General features: G+C 38.8%; 1 pseudogene across 1 annotated transcript; it reads left to right on the forward strand.

Annotated features, from left to right (window-relative positions):
- Window positions 1–16,160: 16,160 nt before the first annotated feature.
- LOC311614976 (large ribosomal subunit protein eL14-like) lies at window positions 16,161–16,751 on the forward strand (annotated as a pseudogene). Its single transcript has one exon. The product of its transcript is annotated as a large ribosomal subunit protein eL14-like (transcript).
- The last annotated feature ends 1,751 nt before the right edge of the window (window positions 16,752–18,502 follow it).

An 18,502-nucleotide genomic window follows, 5' to 3' on the forward strand; every position in this document is an offset into this window, starting at 1 on the left:
TCTGCAGCTGGGGAGGCTATAGTCTCAGTTCATGGGTCTGCAGCCATGGCAACAGGTTCCTGGCCAGAGTTGCTGTAGAGTCCTAGGTAGTGTCCAGGGGCAACCTAGGTGGAGCTGTGGTTGGGCTCCCAGTCACAGTAGCTCTCCCATTCAAGATGATGTGGCCTCTGTGGCAGACCTGGCTGCCCCGGGAGATATTGCAGTGGTAGCAGAAGCTTCCCAGCTAGGGGAGCCTGGTCTGCCAGCCCCAAAAGTCCAGTGGAATCTGACTGTCCCTCACTCTCTCTCATAGACACACACCAAACATTCACACACTCCCCTTTTCACTCCCTCACTTCCTCACTCACTCACACTCCCTTCCTCACTGACATTCTGCTGGCAACCATGTTTCTTCTCCCTACATAATGTATCTTTAACACCCAGTAACTAATGTTCCTTAGAGCCTTGCTACACAAACTGTGGTCCATGGACCCACAGAATCACCTGAGAACTTGTTAGAAATGCAGAGTCATAGGAAGCACCCCAGGCCTACTGCATCAGATTTTACATTTTAACAAGATTCCCTGGTGATTTTTGTGCACATTGAAGTTTGAAAGCATAGCACTGGTTTAGAGAACAATTAGGGGAAATCTTAATCCAGGGGTCCTCAAACTTTTTAAAGTGGGGGCCAGATCACGGTCCCTCAGAGAGCTGGAGGGCCAGACTATATGAACTACTAATTCCTACTGTAACACCTTGGCTGCGCTCACTGCCCAAAAAACCTGGCGGGCAGGATCAGACTCCCCTGGGGGCTGCATGTGGCCCGCGGGCCGTAGTTTGAAGACCCCTGTTAATCTATCAGAGCCACATCAGATCAGGAGATTCAGCAATTCCTTTAGAGATTTGAATCCCTAGATAATATTATCAAACTTGTTTGGTACATTGTTCAAGAGGCATCCACTGGATATTCCTTTAGAATGTGAGTTCTGTGAAGCAGAGACTTTGTGTTGTGTTGTTACAGCTGTGCCCCTAGATTCTAAAAAAAAATGCCTGACACATGGTAGGCACTGAATTGAAACTTGTTGAAAAGTTTTAACAAGCATAAGAAAAGGTGATACAGGATAAAGGAACGTAATACAGTCACTCATTCCCTCAACACTCTGTAGTACTTGACTTTGCTTCAGTATTGGACATTGTAAAAATTCACTGCATGAGAATTATACTAGTTATCAGGGACTAACTGCTAAACCAAATTGACCTGATACTGTACAATGGCTCAACTGCAATAGAACTTATGTCTTGTTCACTTACCCATACTGAGGGGTAAACAGATGAACAGGGTATTCTCCATACAGTCACTCAAGACCCAGGCTGATGGAAGCACTACTACCTTCAATGTGTGGGTCCCAAGTTACTCTGGGAGTCATTTCATTTTAGCCAGCTGGAAAGGGAAAGGAGATTGAAAGAGTATGTGGGAGTGTTTTCTGGAGGGAGCATGAAAGTAGCAGATAATCATCCTTCAGGATAGCCTCAATGAGCTCTGCTTCCTGATAATCATGATCATGCATAGCCCCCTCCCACACTGAATGGGTTGACCTGTATAACAAATAGGATATTGCAGAAATGACAATATGTGACTTCCAGAGCTGAGTCTTACTCTCTTGAATGACTCACTCTGAGAGAAGATAACTGCTGTATTATGAGAATACTAGAGGCCCAATTCATGAAATTCATGCAAGAGTGGGCCTTCCTTCTCTCAGCTTCTGGCACCAGCTTCCCTCTGGCACCTGGGACCAGGGGCTCCCTGAGGCCACTGGCAAGCACTCAGGACCGGGCTTCCCTTGCAGCCCTGGCTTCATCCAGAAGGACAGGAGGACATCTGGAAGAATGTCCAGTCTAATTACCATATTACACTTTTATTATTATAGATTCAAGTATCACCACAGAGGGGTTTATAGGCCTCCGACCAACAGCCATATGAGTGAGCCAGTTTGGAAGTAAACCTTCCAGTCCTAAGCAAGCCTTCATATGATTGTAGCCCCAGCCCACACCTTGACTGCAGCCTCATAAGAGAGCCAGATCACCTAATTAATATAATATACTACTCCTGAATGCCTGACCCTCAGGAGCTCAAATAACAGATGTCTGTTGTTTTAAGCTAAGTTTCATAATGAGTGAATAGTACATTTTCACTCGTTTCATTGGCTAGAAATCAGTCACATGGACACATATGTTGCAATGGAGGCTGGGAAATGCACTCTAGCCCAGGAAGAAGAGGAGAACATGGATTTTGCTAAGCAGTCAGCAAACTTCCTTAGGAGTAGAAAGAATAATTCCAAGAATAAAATCAAGCAGAAATATAATTGAGAATCTGGGTTCAAACCATAGAGCTACTGGATATACTTGATCCTTTTTATTTCTTCAGTCCTCCCACCCTAAAAGGCCATCTCCAGTCCCTGCCTTCTTTAGGAAATTCTCTGTGTACTTCAAGCCACCTATTTCTCTTTTAGCCTCCCTCCCTCCTCTGAACTCCTGTAACACTTCTTGGCTTGATTTCTTCTGTATACAGCAATAAATATCACTAGTTCAGAGACAGGGAGCATCATGTATTTCTTTGGGATAGCTCATAATACTGTCTAGGATGATTATTTCACTTTTAATGTCGGTATATCTTGTCTTCCCAATTATATTTAAGATCCCGGAGGTCAGAGACCAGTGGAGATGGATGATATATGATTGGTGACCACATTAGCTCAATAACTGTAAAGTGATTTATTGAAACCACCAAATCTAATTGTAATAAAGGTTGAATTTTAATATTAATTCAGTCCCTTCCCTAGATCACTAAACATGATCACAACCATGTATTTAAAATTATGTTCTCTAAGAATTAGGTCATATCCTCAGTGGTACCTTGCACAGGGTAATCAATGAATATTATTTGAGTGTAATTTTAACAGCACCTGAAAAAGAGAAGCTTGATTAAATTTTGTATAAAATATACAATATTTAGGAAAATGCAATGAAAATTGTTTTTAAACTAGTTTTATTTTGATATTACTTGCTCACCTGTGGGTTAGCAGATCCTAATACACTTTAAATTTTAACCACTTCTTGGTTTTATAAAAGCACACTGTGATTTCATTTAGTCTCATTAACAACCCCTCTCTATGATATTTATTAGTCATTTCAAATAATTGCATAGGCTTTATATTCACCTTCCATTTGTATCTTAGCTTGATGTCAAAAGTAATGACTCAAGGACTGGCAAGGAGATATTGCTTCATAATAAATTTATGAAGAGTTTATCAAGCATGTGCACTGTTCTTTGTCAAGCATCTTGTAGCTAAACATAGCAAGCATACCATTTAAAGTAACAATGCTCACAGCAGAAGCTTTTAAGAAGGATCACAGAACGCAGCTCCTTGAAAAAGTCAAGATTAAAAAAAAAAAAAAGACACCCTGTGATCGATTACTTCTACCAACAAATACTGTGGTGATAACTTTGGTATTTTCTGTTCTGAAAAAGCCATATTTTCATATTATATGTTGAGTTTTTAAGACCTCTGAAATATTAGAATAAAGCATATTGGTTGAACTCATGTAATATGTAGTCTAACTAACTATGTAAGTCCTTGAAATCAATTTTATTCACACTATGTATAAGTATTGTTCAAGGAAACTCAACAGTTTAGATTTTAAAATACTGGGCCTTTCAATGTGAAGGGGGAAAAAGAATGTGCTTCTGAGCCTCTTCCCAAAGACAAATGTTCTAATCTAACTCAAATCACTACAGGTTAAACACATTTTCCCTCATTTCTGAATTAAATTATGGAATTGATTTGTATTACAGATTCCATAGAAATTGCAGTGACTTTGAGCACCGGCAAACATACTGAGAGTACAAAGATTATTGGTACAAAGAAAAGGTTCTTTGTGTTATGTCTTCATGTGTTGAGATCCCAGAGTCCCTGAAGTGATATTATCACTTAAGTATGCCACACTCTGATCTTGTAAATAAAACATGACAATCTGAAGGTCAGAAGAGTTTTACCAGAGTGCTCTGGCTGCTAAAAGTAGGACCCATGATTGACAGACATCTTCTGTACAATTGTGTCCTTTACTCTGATGAATCACCAGAGTTCAATGTATAATCACATTTCATATGTTCCCTTCCAAAGAATTTTTTAAAATATGCCCTTTGCCTCTTAGCAGTTACGACTGTTTATAAAATACTACAAGTACCACAGTATTTGTTAATTTGTCCATATCCTGTAAATTTACCAGGATCGCATCATTGAAAGGTTCATAGAGATAGAAAGCTGGTTAGAAAAAATTACTATGAAAACATACACCATGAAAAGTTAAATTAAAATACACTTATCACTCACACACAAAATAATGAACTATTTTCAGGGGAAAAAAGTATATATATATAGAGAGAGAGAATTATGCTATTATCATGGACCAAAACAGATTCAATATTAAGCAAACATCAAATTACTCTTAGTTAGAAAACATACAAATCAAAGGCACTAATAGAAGATTTACAGAAGAAGGGACTCACCCCCCAGACCAGCAGGGTACAAGTACTAAAGATGACCCCGGATTTAAGAAGGGTTGGTTGCAGCTTCTGGGCAATATCCTGAAATAGTTTCTTTATTATTATACTTTTTAAATTTTTATTGGGGTGACATTGGTTAATAAAATTATATAGGTTTCAAGTGTATGGTTCTATAATACATCATCTGTATATTTTTTTCATTTTTTAAATTTCTTTATTGATTAAGGTATTACATATGTGTCCTTAGGCCCTTTAAGTGCAAAGAACCTGATTTCTTACTTTCAATGATAACCAGTGGCAGCTGAGGAACCCCCTCAACCAGTTTGGGAGAAACTCCTGAAGAAGGTGCTAGCTTTATGAAAGAAAGGAAGGCCTTAAGAAAAGGAAGAAAAGGGTGATACATCATGTCCCTTAGAAGTGGCCCAGAGGTAGTGATCCATGACCTTGCTGGATCACTAAAAAAAGAAATGCCATAACAGAGCTTGCAGTGACCTAGTGGCCTTTGGGTGAGTCATCATCTTCTGCCCCAGCCCTGGATCAACCCACTCACTATTGGAACAACACAGCAACCAAGAACTCTAGAATTTTATTGGAAGAAAAATGGTTGGTGGTAGACCCTTCAACTGTGTATACATATTTTAGAACAGTTTCTAAAACTTTAAGCATACTTAGGGAGCACTTAGCTATTGGTTGAGGTAATCATTGGAAATCACCAAATTCTGTGTTACAGTTGAACATCAAATGGCTTTATTTATAGATACTGAAATCATTCATTAGTATATAAGAAATTAGATGAGTAAATATGAAGTATATATACTAGCCAGACTCAAGAATAAAATAAAACTAAAGGAAACATGGCTGGCCGGCGTGACTTAGTGATTGAACACTGACCTATGAATCAGGAGGTCATTGTTAGATTCCTGGTCAGGGCACAGATTCCTGGTCAGGGCACAAGCCCAGGTTGTGGGCTAGATCCCCAGTGTGGGGGATGCAGGAGGCAGCTGATCAATGTTTCTCATCATTGATGTTTCTCTCTCCCTCTCCCTTCCTCTCAGAAAGCAATAAAAATGTATTTTTAAAAAATAAAAACTAGGGAAACACAATAACACCTTCAAGGCATTTAACAAAGAGCTGCTTAAGATTCAGAATATTCAAGCTATTATTGTCACAGATCAGTGGTTGGCAAACTCATTAGTCAACAGAGCCAAATATCAACAGTACAACGATTGAAATTTCTTTCGAGAGCCAAATTTTTTAAACTTCTTCTAACACCACTACTTCAAAATATACTCGCCCAGGCTCTGGTATTTTGTGGAAGAACCACACTCAAGGGGCCAAAGAGCCGCATGTGGCTCGCAAGCCACAGTTTGCCGACCACAGTCATAGGCCAATGACTTTATAAAACATAATGAAAGAAAACCATTAGAAAAATATTTAAAAGATACAAAATGCAAACCAATTATCCCACAATATTGTAGTAATGTCAGTTTTTATACACGTTTCTACATGCTTATTCTCAATCCCTGTACTTATCACACACCAGTAACATTTAGTAGACTGGGACTGGTCGAAGGAGCACATTTCAGTAACCCTGGTTGGTACAAGACACATTTAGCACAAGTCCTATAAGTCAAAATTAATTTTTAAACTTTCTGTCAAATGTTTCTTAAAAGAGCCATAGACAGCCAATGAATTGTCACCCCTTTTCCATTAACTGGTACAATATTACTTAATGTGCGTTTAAAATATGATACATCATTCTGCACTAAATGACTTCTGTGAAGTGAAAGCTGACTTCTCTCATTTGCTTGGGTATTTACTTACACCACCACCCCCATCTCGTTCCTTAAATAATTTAAGAAACCAGTATTGAATGTCCTGTGTAATTTTTCTTTCAGCCTCATTTGCAGAAGTTGCATCTAATTCATGGTGCCAATTCAGTTCTGCAGATGTGATCAGTTTAACCTCATGGTGTCTTTAAAACATTAGACTTTAAATGCTTTTAGGTGAGCTATTGTCAAATGTCCAGCCACAGATGCACATGTTACTTGGCTCTCCACCTTTCGTTTCTTATCCAGAGCACTGTGCTATAGGGGAAGAGGATGTGCTGAAGACCGAATCCACCTGGATTAGAATTTTGGATCTGCAGTACATTATTATGATGCTCCCTGTGCAACCTAGACAAGCTGCTTAAATGCTCTGAGATTCATTTTCCCCATTTGTCAAATGGAGATAATACTTAGATCAGGTCCTTGAGAAGATTAAGTGAAGCAAAGTAAATGCAATGCCTGGCACATGTATTTGAGCACACAATAATATTACTTTCCTTTCGTATCTACTTACCCATGCCTCATTCCCTCCCATCCTGCCCCTGCCCTTACACCGTTGATATTTTGCCTCTGGTAAGTTTACTTGCCTAGCTCTGATAAAGAGGAGGATCGATGATCTTATAAAAAATAAACCTTTATTAAGTATAGAGGAAATACTATGCTAATTCTTGCAGCTTTTTCACCTGGAAAAAATATGACTCACAGAGGACACTAAGTGAGAAGGGAAAGAGCTGTTGAAAGCAGCTCTCTGAAAATATTTTTAATGCACTAAAAAAAAAAAAATACCAGCAAGTGCTTATCCATCTAATGGAGTCATTTGCCTTTTCCCTCCCCATCTCACAATCAAGCATCTTGCCTGAACAGCACTGTACTTTCAAGGGAGCATTTGATCATGATATTTCTCATTCTTAATTTAAATTTATTTGCTTATCAATTATGAAGATTTCCATGATATTAGGAACTTTCTTTAGTCAGATTTTATTATTTCCTGGGCTTTTTGTTTTTTGTGAAAACTGATCTCTAAGAAAATAGCTCAGTACAAAATGATTCCATTTATAATCATTTAATTCAAATGTGTGTTTGAGAGAATACATTTAACAAATCGGATCACATGTACTCATAATGCCTTATTGCCCATTGTAAGATACTATTTGTGCTTTCTGATCAGTTGCCTAAGCTGACACTGTTGTGCTAAAACCCATTGCAATAATTCTATCCCATACTCTTGGTTTGGTGTTATCACAAGATAATATATTTTTTTCATTCCGTTTAATTCAATATGGCTACTAAGTGTTTAATTAGTTTTAATCATTAAATTAATTCAGATCGTTACTAAAAGTCTCAAACAATTAAGAAGTGAATGAAATTAAAAATTAAAGTCTGCTTCTTGGTATTTATCCAAAGGAGTTGAAAACTTATCTCCATGACAAAACCTGCACACATATTTATAGCAGTTTTATTCCTGATTACCCAAACTTGGAAGCAACCAATAAGTAGGTCAATGGATAAATAAACAGTAGTATAGCCAGAAAATAGAATATTATTTAGCACTAAAAAGAAATGAGCCATCAAACCATGAAAAGGCATGAAGGAACCTTAAGTGTATATACTACTAAGTGAAAGAAGACAATCTGAAAGGGCTACATTTTGTATGATTCCAACTATATGATATTCTGGAAAAGGCAAAACTATGGAGAAAGTAAAAAGATCAGTGATTGCCAGAGGTTGCAGAGGGGAGGGAGGGGAAGTCTGGGTGTTAATGGTATATATTTAAAAGGTTCATCAATTATAACAAGCATACATTCTGGTAGGAGATGTTGATAATGGAGGAGGCCATGCAAGTGTAGAGGTAGGAGGTATATGGAAATCTCTGTATCTTCCCCTCAATTTTGCTATGAGCCTAAATTTACTCTTAAGATGTAGTCTTAATAAAGACACTAAAGTTAGCTCCACCTCAGACCACCTCCCCACACACATACCCATGAACACAACACCTTTCTACATTCCCACCGATGTCTTTCCAGTCCTAAGATCCTTTATGTTTCTGCCTTGTTATTCAACTTAATCTCAAACTTTAGGCATAACCCATTTGTCAGCCTGTACCATTATGCTTCTCTCCATGAAATGTTTTTTTCTTTTTCTTTTCACTTTTATTCCATGGTCCCCTCACATGCAGAAATTACTTGACACAACAATTCCAACTAAACAATAAGAAAAATGAATTACTAATTTTATTGAGATGTGATTTACATATAACATTATGATCACTACAATAAGTCTACTTAACATCCATCACCACACATAGTTACAAATTGTTTTCCTTGTAATGAGAACCTTTAAGATCTACTCTTAGCAATTTTTCAAATATACAAGACAGTATTAACTACTAGAGGCCTGGCGCACGAATTTGTGCACCAGTGGGGTCCCTTGACCTGGTCTGTGGGATCATGCCAAAACCAGCTCTCCAACATCCCCCAAGGAGTCCCAGATTGCAAGAGGGTGCAGGCCAGCCAGAGGAACCCCTCCAGTACACGATTGTGGCCAGGGAGGGACATTGGAGATTGACCAGCCAGGGAAGGACCGTGGGAGGGTGCCAGGGCATGTCCGGCCCGTCTCACTCAGTCCTGATCTGCCAGACCCCAGCAGCAAGCTAACCTACCAGTCAGAGCATCTGTGCCTTGGTGGTCAGTGCATGTCATAGTTAGCTGTTTAGCAACCTTAGCACATAATTAACATATTACACTTTGATTGGTTGAACGGACAACCAGACAACCGAACACTTAGCATATTGGCCTTTTATTATATAGGATAGTCACCTTGCTGTACATTATATCCTTAGTATGTATTTATTTTATAACTGGAAGTTTGTACCTTTTGACTCCTTTCACTCATTTAACTTAATCCCACCTTTGGTAACCACCAATCTGTTCTCTGTATCTATGAGCTTGTTTTTGTTTTTAAATTCCTCAAACAAGTGAGATCATACAATATTTTTCTATCTCTGTCTGACTGATTTCACTTACTTACAATAAGGCCCTAGTTGTCATGAATGGCAAGATTTCATTGTTTTCATGGCTGAATAATATTCAATATATATATATATATATATATATATATATATATATATATATATATATCCCAATAAAAGAGTAATATGAAAATTAACCATCACTCCACTATACTCACAAGTCACGCCCACCAGCCAATCAGAGCAAGTATGCAAATAAATCCAAACAAGATAGCTACAGCCACAGAGAGCAGGAGGGAGGATTGGGTTTCCCAGGCAATGGAGGAAGCCAAGCTTTCCGCCTGCCCTTGCCAGCCTAAGCCTCCACTCAAGGGTGCAAACTTTCAATTATAGAAGGTAAACAAATCCAAACAGAAATGGTGGCAGCCACAGAGCTGGAAAGAACGGGAGGCTAGGGTTGCCCCAGGCAATGGAAGAAGCAAAGCTTTCCGCACACCCTGGCTTGCCCAGGCCTCCACTTAAGGCTACAAAGTTTTAATTATAGAAGGATAATAAGCTCCAACAGAAATGGCTGCTGGCCACAGAGGGAGCAGGAGGCTTGGCTCTACTCCAGGCTACAAAGTTTCAATTGTAGAAAGTAAATAAATTCCAGATACCAGGGCCTTTGCTTGGGTCGTCAGGGGCCATGACTGGCCTGCAAACCACCACAGGCCCCTTGCTCAGGCTGCCCCATACCCCAAGGGAACTCCCACCTTGATCCACGACACCCTTCAGGGCAAACCAGCTGGCCCCCACCCATGCACCAGGCCTCTATCCTATCAAATAAAAGAGATATGCAGATTGACCATCACTCCAACACACAATATGGCTGCCCCCATGTGGTCAAAGATCCTGCCCCTTGTAAACACAAGATGGCCAGCAGGGGAGGGCAGTTGGGAGGGACCAGGCCTGCAAGGGAGGGCAGTTGTGGGTGATCAGGCAAGTACTGGAAGGCAGTTGGGAGGCACCAGGCCTGCAAGGGAGGGAAGTTGAAGGTGATCAACCCTGCAAGGAAGGGCAGTTAGGGATTACCAGCCTGGCAGAGGAGGGAAGTTGGGGGCAAATGGGCTGGCAGGGGAGCAGTTAGACATCAATCAGTCTGGTATGGGAGTGGTTAGAGAGTGATCAGGCTGGCAGGCAGAAATGGTTAGGGGCAATCAAGAAGGCAGACAGGTGCACAGTTGGGAGCCAGGAGTCCTGGATTGTGAGAGGGATGTCTGACTGCCTGTTTAGGCCCGATCCCATTGGGCAATCAGACATCCCTCGAGGGGTCCCAGACTGGAGAGGTTGCAGGCTGGGCTGAGGAACATCCCCCCTCCATGCATGAATTTCGTGCACCAGGCCTCTAGTATATATATGCTGTATATGTATTAAATCACATCTCAATATATATGTCACATCTTTATCCATTCATCACTCAATGACACTTAGGTTTTTTCCAGATCGTGGCAATTGTAAATAATGTTGCAATGAACATGGGTGTGCTTATACTTATTAACTTAGTGTTTTTGCTTTCTTTGGATAAATACCCAGGAGTGGAATTGCTGGGTCATATGGTAGCTCTATTTTTAAATTTTTAAGGAACTTCAAACTGTTTTCCATAGAGGATGCAATTTACATTCCCACCAACAGTGCACAACACTAGTTGTTTCTTGTCTTTCTTTTCTTTTTTTTTTTTTTTTTTTTTTACAATAGCCATTCTAACAGATGTGAGATGATATCTCATGGTAATTTTAATTTGTATTTCCCTGATAATTTGTGACATTGGACATTTTTTAATGTACCTGTTATCTATCTGTATGTCATCTTTGGGAAAATGTCTATTCAGATCTTCTGCCCATTTTAAATTGGATTGTTTGTTGTTTGTTTATTATTAAGTTAACATTAGGTTTTTAAAATATTTTTTTGGATTTTATTCCTTTATCAGATATAGGATTTGCAAATATTTTCTCCCATTCCATAGGTTGCCTTTTCATTTTGTTGCTTGTTTTCTTTGCGAAGCTTTCTTAGTGTGATATAACCCCACTTTATTTTTGTTTTCCTTGCCTTTGCTTTTGGCATCAAATCCAAAAAAATCATTTTCAAGACCAATGTAAAGGAGCTTACTGCCTATTACTTCTTGTAGGAATTTTATGGTTTTACGTCTTACATTCAGGTCTTTAATTCATTTTTAATTAATTCTTATATATTGGGTAAGATAGTGGTCTAATTTCATTCTTATGCATGTGACTATGCAGTTTTCCCAATACCATTTATTAAAGACACTGTTCTTTTCCCATTGTATATTCTTGCCATCTTTGTCATAAATTAATTTAACACATATGCATGAGTTTATTTCTGGGCTCTTTATTCTGTTCCATTGATCTTGTGTCTGTTTTTTAGGCTAGCACCATACTGCTTTGATTACTATAGCTTTGTGATATACAATAGTTTGAAATCAGGGAGTGTGATGCCTCCAGCTTTGTTCTTCTTTCTCAATATTGCTGTGGCTATTCATGGCCTTTTGTTGTTAGGTCCAAATTTATGGATATTTGTTCCATTTCTGTGGGGGGGGGAAATGCCATTGGAATTTTTATTATTTTTATTTTTTAAATATATTTTTATTAATTTCAGAGAGGATAGGAAAGAGAAACATCAATGATGGGAGAGAATTATTGATTGGCTGCCTCCTGCACACCCCCTACTGGGGATCAAGCCCACAGCTCTGGCATGAGCCCTGACTAGGAATCAAATTGTGATCTGGTTCATGAGGCAACACTCAACCATTGAGCCATACCAGCCAGGCACCATTGAATTTTTTATAGGAATTGCATTGAAACTGTTTATTGTTTTGGGTAGTTTGGACATTTTATCTATTCTTCCAATCCATGAGCATGGAATATATTTTTATTTATTTGTGCCTTCTTTAATTTCTTTCATTAGTATCTTATATTACTAATGTTGTAAAACATGTAAAATTGTTATTAGGCATGCTTTATATTGTACCCAGGCATGATTCAGCTGAAGACAATACAATTTGCCTCTGAACTGGAGGTAGAATCAAAGCCTTCTTACACGTCTTCAGTTTGACTGACTGACTTACCTTATCATTTGCTCTGGAAAGCAAGGTGGCCTAAGCCCATGACACTTAGATTGCCCACAATGAACAGACTCCCTTCCAGTCCACCCACACTGTTCAGCTCCCATATTTTAAGTTATAAGCTTAAAAAAATAAGATTAGTTGAGTTTTTGTTCTCAAATCTTTTCATTTCCATTGTAATTGTAGATGTTAGTTCCTTTTATATATTATGCAAACTAATGAAATGTGAGTACTAGGGAGGGGAAGGAAGCAGAATTTGGCAGAGGGAGAAATTGAATGGCAATATAATGATCCCTAAGGCACTAATTAATAAATAACCTGCCCACTAAACTGCAACTCAGGATCTGCTTCCTGGGAAACCCAACCTACAACAGTGTTGCTATGCATTATAGCATTTAGCATACGGAAATAAACTGTTTATGTCCATTCAGCTTAAATAAGGTCAGACTTTAGGCTCAGGAAGATTTCATCCAAGGTATCCGCTAGCTAAGAAGAGTACAATGTCCTTTATGGGCACAGCCATCTCTTCTCATGAGCTACACTGGCTGTAACAAGAAAAGATGGGAAAACTGGACTTTTTAAAGACGTATATGCTAACAATCAAATCTTAGAGGAAAGGAAGTTTAGTGTAGTAAAGATATTTAGGGTTAAAAACATAGACATTCCCATTAAATATTAATATCAGCAGTTCTGACTACATTAGAAACTGAGATTTCACAAAGAAATTCAATATTGCAACAAAAAGATCTAGATATTTTTTTAAGAGGATAAATTTAGGCAAGGGAAAGATCATTCCTCGTTACTGATGAGAAAAGAAATATGCTTGACAATAACTGTGGGTGGAGTTGCTGCTTGGTCTCCAAAGCATTCAAGATTTTAAAAAATGGAAAAAAGTCATTATTTGAAATTTTCCATAGGGGTGACTGCTAATTATAGGGTGCTCTCTTCTGACCTAACACTTTAACCTATTTTATCTGCTGCTGGGAGAGTTTTACTGATGACTAAAACGTTTATGTAGCTAATAAAATTATTCAGGGTCACTAGTTAGAATGACAGAGATATGTTTTAATGTAGATAGTGACAAGAAAAGTATCATCAACTGTTTCATTTGCAAGGAAGGGCCAGCAGAGAAAAATGGATGGAAATAGAAACATTGTAAGGCATAACATGTCAAAAATTATTGAGTCCTTTTACTTTTCTTCATTATGTATAGGGACTTCAGATATATCCATTCCCTATATTCTATGGAGGTGAAAAATAACATATCTCCTATCTATAAATAGAAAATTATGGTCTGCTGAAATTATACTATACATCCAAATCCTACATGAAAGGAATTATAAATAGAGAGGTTATGAATTGACCTGCTGTTGCACTGAGAAATCTTCCTCACTAAGAATAGAAAGGTTAACCTGTTTCCCCTCTTCCTACTCTCCACTACCCACACTTCTTTTATCAGAATTATCTGACCATAAGTTCTGATTGCTTTTTTCCTTTAGTTCTGGAACCTAGTATTAGCCTTAATTTCTCATCAGAACCATTTAAATCAGGCATCCCTAAATCTTTTCTAATGTGTGTTTTTATCTGATTCTGGTAAAAAAAAAAAAAAAAAAAAAAAAAAAAAAAAAAAGGTGAGGAAGCATTGATTTCTGAAAAGGAATGCAAATTCCTAATGAGATAGGGAAGTTATGGAAGAAGCAACATTGTATATGCTCCATGCTCCTAGGGCTTTTTGGGGAGAAAGAGGATGTACCAATTCAGTATGGCCACAGTAATGCTGTACAGCAAGCAATCACAATATCTCAGTGGCATACAATAAGTATTTATTTAGCCCATAAGTCAGCAGGAATTCAGATGATCTAGGCTGAGCTTTCACTGGGTGGCTTTGCTGATCTCTGTTGGGCTTAATTATACATCTGCAAGGGTGACTGAAGATCAATGGATCTAGTCTGGCCTTGGCTTGGGTGACTTAACTCTGCTTCAAGTGTCTCTCATTCTCTTCCTGGGACCAGTGGGCTAGCCTGGTCACATGCTTCTCAAGGTATTAGCAGATATGTAAGAGGTAAAGTCTAGTCATTGCAAGTGCACCTTCGGATCATCTCACATTTGTTCACATCCCTTTGGCCAAAGCTTACCACATAGCCAAAAATACAGTCCACCCCTTTAGTGGGAAGAACTCCAAAGTCACATGGCAAAGGGTGTGGACACAAGAAGAAATAAAACAATAATAATCTACCACAGGGGAGGAGCTAAAGCAGTTGCTTTGATAACAGGACTGCCACATATAATGATATCAGGATTGCCACATATGTTGTGTATCCTGCACAACAGCACCTGTGTAAGGGGGTTGTAGGGACTAGAATCCAGCACACACTCTATTCCCCAAAGCCATGCACTTTGGGGTTGTGTCCTTTTTCTAACAAAAGCACTACATCAGTCAGTGAGTATACAACTACAGGAAACAGCTCTGTTTTCATTCAGTTCTACCATCTATCAGTTTCTCAAACACATATACATACATACATACATACATACATACATACATACATAAATTCATGCAAAAAAACTGAAATGTCCAAAGTTATCTTTATACCTCAGGTATCTTATTCAATGTGTCAGACACTGCTCTAAATGCTAAGATTTCAAAGGAAAATGAGTCATATATCTCACCCTCAAGCACAGACCGTTGGTAGAGATGGACCTGAATTCAAATATGTTACCATAGAACTGTGCTATATGGATAATAGAACAATTTTGTGTGGGATGGTTTTGGAACGTCTCATTGAAAAAAATGGCATTTTTATCTCAAGTTTAAAGAATGAGTATGCATTACCTGGTAACTGGAGTAGTAAAATAATGTCCAAATTTATACAATAATCAGTGACTCCATCTTTCAAATTCAAATGAGCTCTGGAGCTTACAGTACAAGTTACCTAATTACATTTTGCTAACAATTCCAAAATAAATATTCTCACTTTAATACTTAGGGTAAAAACTAGTAGTTAGAAAGATGAAGCTAGAAATATTGCTTATTTATTTATTTAGGCGTTGTTGTTTTTTGTCTTGTGTGTTTTTTGTCTTGTTATTGTTTTGCAAAATAACTAACTTCAATTTCTTTGAGCACTTAATCACATTTCTACCAAACATAACATATTTATACAAGCTACTAAATAAATTTCATTTTAACTTTTTGTACTTACTACTATTCTCTAGAGGGAAAAACAGTAGGTTATCAATAATACAGACTTTGGCATCTCTTCTTTCCTCCAATGAGCATATTAAATGTTGTCTACTTTAGACTGTATATTGCATTGGTCACATCATAATCAATTCAGGGATTTAATCATATTAAAACCTTTATTAAAATACCTAATTAAAAAAGTGAATAGAGCCAAAACCGGTTTGGCTCAGTGGATAGAGCATCAGCCTGTGGACTGAAAGGTCCCAGGTTTGATTCCGGTCAAGGGCATGTACATTGGTTGTGGGCACATCCCCGGTGGGGGGTGTGTAGGAGGCAGCTGATCAATGATTCTCTTCCTCTCTCATCGATGTTTCTAACTCTCTATCCCTCTCTCTTCCTCTCTGTAAAAAATCAATAAAATGTATTTTTTTATAAAGTGAATAGAGCGCAGGGGCCGGGTGGCCTTCTACACATACACATGGCTGGGTGGACCTCCTTCCTTCTCGCCAAGGGCCACCCCCATGGTGTTCAGGCACTTCCTGGAAGTTGGCTGGGTAGCCTATGTCTCCTTTGGACCTCATGCTGGGAAGCTGGTGGTGATCATAGATGTTATGGATCAGAACAGGGCTTTGGTTGATGGACCTTGCACACAAGTGAGGAGATAGGCTATGCCTTTCAAATGCATGCAGCTCACTGACTTCATCCTCAAGTTCTCACACAGTGCCCACCAGAAGTATGTTCGCCAAGCCTGGGAGAAGGCAGATATCGATACAAAATGGGCAGCCACAAGATGGGTCAAGAAGATTGAAGCCAGAGAAAAGAAAGCCAAGAGGACAGATTTTGATCGTTACAAAGTACTGAAGGCAAAGAAAATGAGGGCCCGAATGATTAAGCTTGAAGTTAGGAAGCTTCAAAAGGCAGCTCTCCTAAAAGCTCCTCCCCAAAAATCACCTGCTGCTGATGGCGTAGCTGCAGCAGCTGTTGCAAATGTTTCAGCAAAAAAGGTCACCGCTGCAGGCCAGAAGCCAGCGCCTCCAAATGCTCAAAAGGGTCCGAAAGCCCCAACCCAGAAAGCACCTGCTGCTCCCAAGGCATCTGACAAGAAAGCATGAGAACATAAGGGGCTGCTATAAAAGTATAATAAGTGTTCTTTTTCACACACACACACACACACACACACACACACACACGGAAGAAACATCTTTGGCATTTAAAGCCAAATTTTGCTCAGAAAAAAAAGAGAGAGAGAGAGAGAGATGGCTTGATATTGTATACATAATGGTAACAGAAGGAAGAAAAATATAATTACATGGATCTTACTCTTTTTCACCAAATTATTTATTTCACCCATTCAGCTCAACATCTTCTGAACATAGACTATACATGGCAATGATATTTAAGATGAAAAAAATAGTGGTATATGCAAATTCTGAATTGTGGAATTTTGGAACAAAACCTCTGGCAATGAAAGCCATTTGAAAATAGAAAGAAATTATATCAATAGAATTGTTTGATGCATCGCTCATGTTTTCCTTTGGCAAAGACTTTTTCTTGCAGTAAAAATTAAAATGAAATAATTCTCTAGGACACAAACTGTAGGCATCCCAAGGATGGCAGGTACCTTAGTGAGTACAAGGAGCACACCCAGCTCAGGGAGTCTGCCGCCTGAGTAGTTCCAGACTATGGAAGATAGATTAGACATTGCTGACAACCATGAAATTTATGGAGCTACAGAATGAGTCAAGCATAGAGTCGCAGTCATAGTCATGGGATTTAGAGGTGGAAGGAAATCCACTTGTCAAGAACAGACGGTTGTTTGTCAAACAGTTATCCGATTTAAATAGCTCTTCCTGTGCTGATACTATAGGTCAGGATAAAAGCATTGGGAGAAAACTTGGCCTGTTGACCCACAAGCACAAGATGAGCAAAAATAGGCCACCCACTTAAGCTGAGGTGATTTCAGGACTCTCAGCCTTTAACATGTCCAGCATATGCATACACACACACACACACACACACACACACACACACACACACATTCACACTCATGTACACTCATTTACATATACACAATCTTACTCTAAATCTGAAAAGCACAGCCTGAAATTCCACAATTACAGAATCATTACAGTTTAAATGTTGAATTCATTCTTAGACCTAATGCAAGTAAAAATTCCTCTGGAAAATAAAAAGGGCTACTTGCCATATGATCCAGCATGCCATCCCTGGAGAAGTGAAAACTTGTTTCCACAAGGACCTATACAGAAAACTTTATAGAAACCCTACTCATATTTGCCAAGAGCTGCAAGCAACCCAAATGTCCTCCGACAGGTGAGTGGATGAACACACTGCAGTACATCTATGCTACCTAGCAAGAAAAAGAAATAACTAACGATGCAAACAACATCAATTATGCTGAGTGAAACAAGACACTCTCAAAGCTCCCTTTATGACTCCATTTACAGGACTTCTGGAAAGGCAAAAAGTATAGGAATGGAGAACAGGGTTCAGGAGTGGGAAGCAGGGTTTTGCAAAGGAGCAACCCAAGGGGTGGTTTGGTGGGTTTTTTAAGTGATGGAATGTTCTCTATCCTGGTTGTGGTGGCGGTTACACAAACCTACACGTGTGTTAAACTCATAGAACTATATATTAAAATGATTTTATAATATGTCAGTTTTAAAGATATTTTAAAAGACTGTGCATACCAGTCTTCAAAAGACAAAAGAGATGTATATTTAGCTACATTGTGTACCAGTAATCAGATTCTCCTCCTTCCCCCAAATCTGATTTTTATAAAGTGAGAGGGAAGAAAGATTAAGGAGGCATTTGTGGCACCTGGAGGTGGATTTGCAGAGAATGAGAC

This window comes from Pipistrellus hanaki, assembly GCF_964339955.1.
Source record: "Pipistrellus hanaki genome assembly, chromosome: X".
Classification (NCBI taxonomy): domain Eukaryota; kingdom Metazoa; phylum Chordata; class Mammalia; order Chiroptera; family Vespertilionidae; genus Pipistrellus; species Pipistrellus hanaki.